Source organism: Scyliorhinus torazame, unplaced genomic scaffold, assembly GCF_047496885.1.
Source record: "Scyliorhinus torazame isolate Kashiwa2021f unplaced genomic scaffold, sScyTor2.1 scaffold_76, whole genome shotgun sequence".
NCBI classification, from domain to species: domain Eukaryota; kingdom Metazoa; phylum Chordata; class Chondrichthyes; order Carcharhiniformes; family Scyliorhinidae; genus Scyliorhinus; species Scyliorhinus torazame.
The window spans coordinates 482,775-490,097 of NW_027307803.1; positions in this window are offsets into that span (position 1 = coordinate 482,775).

Genomic DNA, 7,323 nt, shown 5'->3' on the forward strand with positions numbered 1-7,323 from the left:
GACACACGGAGAGAGCGAGGGACACAGAGAGTGTGGGACACAGAGAGAGTGAGGGACACAGAGAGCGAGGGACACAGAGAGCGAGGGACACAGAGAGAGTCACCGACACAGAGAGTGACGGCCAGAGAGAGAGTGAGGGACAGAGAGAGAGTGAGGGACACAGAGAGTGAGGGGCACAGAGAGAGTGAGGGACACAGAGAGTGAGGAACACAGAGGGAGGGACACAGAGAGCGCGAGTGACACAGAGAGCGCGAGCGAAACAGAGAGGGCGAGGGACACAGAGAGCGCGAGGGACAGAGAGAGTCGGGGACAGAGAGAGAGCGGGGGACACAGAGAGCGAGGGACACAGAGAGCGAGGGACACAGGGAGAGTGAGGGACACTGAGAGAGCGAGGGACACAGAGAGTGAGGGACACAGAGAGCGAGGGACACAGAGAGTGAGGGACACAGAGAGTGAGGGACACAGAGAGCGAGGGACACAGAGAGAGCGAGGGACACAGAGAGAGCGAGGGACACAGAGAGCGAGGGACACAGTGAGCGAGGGACACAGAGAGAGCCAGGGACACAGAGTGCGCGAGGGACACAGAGAGCGTGAGGGACACAGAGAGTGTGGGACACAGAGAGCGAGGGACACAGAGAGAGCCAGGGACACAGAGAGCCAGGGACACAGAGAGCGTGAGGGACACAGTGAGCGCGAGGGACACCGAGAGCGAGGGACACAGAGAGTGTGGGACACAGAGAGCGAGGGACACAGAGTGAGAGAGGCACACAGAGAGTGAGGGACACAGAGAGCGAGGGACACAGAGAGCGCGAAGGACACAGAGAGCGCGTGGGACACAGAGAGCGCGAGGGCCACAGAGAGCGCGAGGGACACAGAGAGCGAGGGTCACAGAGAGAGCGAGGGACACAGAGAGAGCGAGGGACAAACAGAGAGCGAGGGACACAGAGAGCGAGGGACACAGAGAGCACGAGCGACACAGAGAGCGCGAGGGACACAGAGAGCGGGGGACACAGAAAGAGCGAGGGACACACAGAGAGCGAGGGACACAGAGAGAGCGAGGGACACACAGAGAGCGAGGGACACAAAGAGCGAGGGACACAGAGAGAGTGAGGGATACAGAGAGTGAGGGACACAGAGAGAGTGTGGGACACAGAGCCTGAGGGACAATGCGAGCGCGAGGGACACAGAGAGCGCGAGGGACACAGAGAGCGAGGGACACAGAGAGCGGGGGACACAGAAAGAGCGAGGGACACACAGAGAGCGAGGGACACAGGAGAGCGAGGGAAACACAGAGAGCGAGGGACACAGAGAGCGAGGGACACAGAGAGAGTGAGGGATATAGAGAGTGAGGGACACAGAGAGAGCGAGGGACACAGAGATAGCGAGGGAAACAGAGAGCTCGAGGGACACAGAGAGCGCGAGGGACACAGCGAGCAAGGGACACAGAGCGATCGAGGGACACAGAGAGAGCGAGGGGCAGAGAGAGAGCGAGGGACACAGAGAGCCAGGGACACAGAGAGAGCGAGGGACACACAGCGAGCGAGGGATCAGAGAGAGCGAGGGGCAGAGAGAGAGCGAGGGACAGAGAGAGCGAGGGACACAGAGAGAGCGAAGGACACAGAGAGCACGAGTGACACAGAGAGCGCGAGGGACACAGAGAGCGCGAGGGACACAGAGAGCGCGAGGGACACAGACACTGGGAGGGACACAGAGACCGCGAGGGACAGAGAGAGAGTGGGGGACACAGAGAGAGCGAGGGTCACAGAGAGCAAGGGACACAGAGAGCGAGGGACACTTAGAGAGTGAAGGATACAGAGAGTGAGGGACACACTGAGAGAGTGTGGGACACAGAGAGAAGGTGACACAGAGAGCGCGAGGGACACAGAGAGCGCGAGGGACACAGAGAGCGAGGGACACAGAGAGTGTGGGACACAGAGAGAGTGAGGGACACAGAGAGAGCGAGGGACACAGAGAGCGAGGGACACACAGAGAGAGCGAGGGACACAGACAGAGCCAGGGACACAGAGAGAGAGCGAGGGACACAGAGAGCGAGGGACACAGAGAGCGAGGGACACAGAGAGCGAGGGTCACACAGAGAGAGTGAGGGACACAGAGAGTGAGGAACACAGAGAGCGAGGGAAACAGAGAGAGCGAGGGAAACAGAGAGCGAGGGACACACAGAGAGAGTGAGGGACACAGAGAGTGTGGAACACAGAGAGCGAGGGACACAGAGAGAGCGAGGGACACAGAGAGAGCGAGGGACACAGAGAGAGTGAGCGACACAGAGAGAGTGAACGACACAGAGCGAGGGACACACAGAAAGGGAGGGACACAGAGAAGTGAGGGACACAGAGAGCGCGAGTGACACAGAGACAGCGAGGACACAGAGAGCGAGGGACACAGAGAGCGAGGGACACACAGAGATAGCGAGGGACACAGAGAGCGCGAGGGACACAGAGAGAGTGAGGACACAGAGAGCGAGGGGCACAGAGAGCGAGGGACACACAGAGAGAGTGTGGGACACAGAGAGAGTGAGTGACACAGAGAGTGAGGGACACACAGAGAGAGTGTGGGACACAGAGAGAGTGAGTGACACAGAGAGAGAGAGTGTGAGACACAGAGAGTGAGGGACACACAGACAGAGCCAGGTACACAGAGAGAGCGAGGGACACAGAGAGCGAGGGACACAGAGAGCGAGGGACACACAGAGAGAGCGAGGGACACAGAGAGCGAGGGACACACAGAGAGAGTGTGGGACACAGAGAGAGTGAGGGACACAGAGAGAGTGAGGGACACACAGAGAGCGAGGAACACAGAGAGAGCGAATGACACAGAGAGCGAGGGACACAGAGAGTGAGGGACAGAGAGAGTGAGGGACACAGAGAGAGTGAGGGACCCATAGGGAGCGACGGACCCAGAGAGTGCGAGGGACGCAGAGAACGCGAGGGACACAGAGAGTGAGGGACACATAGAGAGTGAGGGGCACAGAGGGTGAGGGACACAGAGAGGGAGGGACACACAGAGAGAGCGAGAGACACAGAGAGTGAGGGACACAGAGAGCGAAGGACACAGTGAGCGAGGGACACAGAGAGAGTCAAGGACACAGAGAGTGAGGGCCAGAGAGAGAGTGAGGGACAGAGAGAGAGTGAGGGACACAGAGAGAGTGAGGGTCGCAGAGTGTGAGGGGTACAGAGAGAGTGAGGGACACAGAGAGTGAGAAACACAGAGAGTGAGGGAAACAGAGAGTGTGCGGGACACCGAGAGTGAGTGACACAGGGAGAGCGAGGGACACAGAGAGAGGGAGGGAGACAGAGAGAGCGAGGGACACAGAGAGCGAGGGACACAGAGAGAGCAAGGGACCCAGAGAGAGTGAGCGACTCAGGGAGAGCGAGGGACACAGAGAGAGTGAGGGACACAGTGAGAGCGAGGGACACAGAGAGCGCGAGGGACACAGCGAGAGCGAGGGACACACAGAAAGGGAGGGACACAGACAGAGCAAGGGTCACAGACCGAGCTACACACAGAGCGCGAGGGACACAGAGTGAGCGAGGGACACAAAGAGCGAGGGACACAGAGCACGAGGGACACAGAGAGCGAGGGACACAGAGAGTGTGGGACTCAGAGAGCGAGAGACACATAGAGCGAGGGACACAGAGAGTGTGAGGGACACAGAGAGCGAGGGACACAGAGAGCGAGGGACACAGAGAGAGTCACCGACACAGAGAGTGAGGGCCAGAGAGAGAGTGAGGGACAGAGAGAGAGTGAGGGACACAGAGAGAGTGAGGGTCACAGAGAGTGAGGGGCACAGAGAGAGTGAGGGACACAGAGAGTGAGGAACACAGAGAGGGAGGGTCACAGAGAGAGCGTGGGACACAGAGAGCGAGGGACACAGAGAGAGCAAGGGACACAGAGAGAGTGAGCGACTCAGGGAGAGCGAGGGACACAGAGAGAGTGAGGGACACAGAGAGAGCGAGGGACACAGAGAGCGCGAGGGACACAGCGAGAGCGAGGGACACACAGAAAGGGAGGGACACAGAGAGAGCGAGGGTCACAGACCGAGCTACAAAGAGAGCGCGAGGGACACAGAGAGAGCATGGGACACAAAGAGCGAGGGACACAAAGAGCGACGGACACAGAGAGAGCGAGGGACACAGAGAGAGCGAGGGACACAAAGAGCGACGGACACAGAGCACGAGGGACACAGAGAGAGCGAGGGACACAGAGAGCGAGGGACACAGAGAGCGAGGGACACAGAGAGAGCGAGGGACACAGAGAGAGTGAGGGACACAGAGAGCGAGGGACACAGAGAGTGAGGGACACAGAGAGTGTGGGACACAAAGAGCGAGGGACACAGAGAGAGCGAGGGACACAGAGAGCGAGGGACACAGAGAGTGAGGGACACAGAGAGCGAGGGACACAGAGAGCGAGGGACACAGAGAGCGAGGGACACAGAGAGAGCGAGGGACACAGAGAGAGTGAGGGACACAGAGAGCGAGGGACACAGAGAGCGAGGGACACAGAGAGTGTGGGACACAGAGAGAGCGAGGGACACAGAGAGAGCGAGGGACACAGAGAGCGAGGGACACAGAGAGTGAGGGACACAGAGAGCGAGGGACACAGAGAGAGCGAGGGACACAGAGAGAGCGAGGGACACAGAGAGAGCGAGGGACACAGAGAGTGTGGGACACAGAGAGAGTGAGGGACACAGAGAGAGCGAGGGACTCAGAGAGAGCGAAGGACACAGAGAGCGAGGGACACAGAGAGCGAGGGTCACACAGAGAGAGTGAGGGACACAGAGAGTGAGGACCACAGAGAGCGAGGGAGACAGAGAGAGCGTGGGACACAGAGAGAGCGAGGGACACAGAGAGAGCGAGGGACTCAGAGAGAGCGAGGGACACAGAGAGCGAGGGACACAGAGAGAGCGAGGGACACAGAGAGAGCGAGGGACACAGAGAGAGCGAGGGACTCAGAGAGAGCGAGGGACACAGAGAGCGAGGGACACAGAGAGAGCGAGGGACACAGAGAGAGCGAGGGACCCAGAGAGCGAGGGAGACAGAGAGAGCGAGGGAAACAGAGAGAGCGAGGGTCACACAGAGAGAGTGAGGGACACAGAGAGTGTGGAACACAGAGAGCGAGGGAGACAGAGAGAGCGAGGGACACAGAGAGAGTGAGGGACACAGAGAGAGCGAGGGACACAGAGAGAGGGAGGGACACAGAGAGCGAGAGACACAGAGAGCGAGAGACACAGAGAGCGAGGGACACACAGAGAGAGCGAGGGACACAGACAGAGCAAGGGACACAGAGAGAGGGAGGGACACAGAGAGTGTGGGACACAGAGAGAGCGAGGGACACAGAGAGCGAGGGACACAGCGAGAACGAGGGACACAGAGAGAGCGAGGGACACACAGAAAGGGAGGGACACAGAGAGAGGGAGGGACACAGAGAGAGCGAGGGACACAGAGAGCGAGAGACACAGAGAGCGAGGGACACACAGAGAGAGCAAGGGACACAGACAGAGCCAGGGACTCAGAGAGAGCGAGGGACATAGAGAGCGAGGGACACACAGAGAGAGCGAGGGACACAGAGAGTGAGGAACACAGAGAGCGAGGGACACAGAGAGAGCGAGGGACACAGAGAGTGTGGGACACAGAGAGAGTGAGGGACACAGAGAGAGCGAGGGACTCAGAGAGAGCGAGGGACACAGAGAGCGAGGGACACAGAGAGCGAGGGTCACACAGAGAGAGTGAGGGACACAGAGAGTGAGGACCACAGAGAGCGAGGGAAACAGAGAGAGCGAGGGACACACAGAGAGAGTGAGGGACACAGAGAGTGTGGGACACAGAGAGCGAGGGACACAGAGAGTGTGGGACACACAGAGAGCGCGAGGGACACAGAGAGAGTGAGGGACACAGAGAGAGAGAGGGACACAGAGAGAGCGAGGGACACAGAGAGCGAGAGACACAGAGAGCGAGAGACACAGAGAGCGAGGGACACACAGAGAGAGCGAGGGACACAGAGAGAGAGAGACACAGAGAGCGAGGGACACACAGAGAGAGCGAGGGACACAGAGAGAGTGAGCGACTCAGGGAGAGCGAGGGACACAGAGAGAGTGAGGGACACAGAGAGAGCGAGGGACACAGAGAGCGCGAGGGACACAGCGAGAGCGAGGGACACACAGAAAGGGAGGGACACAGAGAGAGCGAGGGTCACAGACCGAGCTACAAAGAGAGCGCGAGGGACACAGAGAGAGCATGGGACACAAAGAGCGAGGGACACAAAGAGCGACGGACACAGAGAGAGCGAGGGACACACAGAGAGCGAGGGACACAAAGAGCGACGGACACAGAGCACGAGGGACACAGAGAGAGCGAGGGACACAGAGAGCGAGGGACACAGAGAGCGAGGGACACAGAGAGAGCGAGGGACACAGAGAGCGAGGGACACAGAGAGTGAGGGACACAGAGAGTGTGGGACACAAAGAGCGAGGGACACAGAGCACGAGGGACACAGAGAGCGAGGGACACAGAGAGTGTGGGACACAGAGAGCGAGGGACACAGAGAGTGAGGGACACAGAGAGAGCGAGGGACACAGAGAGTGTGGGACACAGAGAGAGTGAGGGACACAGAGAGAGCGAGGGACTCAGAGAGAGCGAGGGACACAGAGAGCGAGGGACACAGAGAGCGTGAGGGACACAGAGAGTGAGGACCACAGAGAGCGAGGGAGACAGAGAGAGCGTGGGACACAGAGAGCGAGGGACACAGAGAGAGCGAGGGACTCAGAGAGAGCGAGGGACACAGAGAGCGAGGGACACAGAGAGAGCGAGGGACACAGAGAGAGCGAGGGACCCAGAGAGCGAGGGAGACAGAGAGAGCGAGGGAAACAGAGAGAGCAAGGGTCACACAGAGAGAGTGAGGGACACAGAGAGCGAGGGACACAGAGAGTGAGGGACACAGAGAGCGAGGGACACAGAGAGAGCGAGGGACACAGAGAGAGCGAGGGACCCAGAGAGCGAGGGAGACAGAGAGAGCGAGGGAAACAGAGAGTGCGAGGGTCACACAGAGAGAGCGAGGGACACAGAGAGCGAGGGACACAGAGAGCGAGAGACACAGAGAGCGAGGGACACACAGAGAGAGCGAGGGACACAGAGAGAAAGAGACACAGAGAGCGAGGGACACACAGAGAGAGCGAGGGACACAGACAGAGCCAGGGACTCAGAGAGAGCAAGGGACATAGAGAGCGAGGGACACAGAGAGAGCGTGGGACACAGAGAGAGCGAGGGACACAGAGAGAGCGAGGGACTCAGAGAGAGCGAGGGACACAGA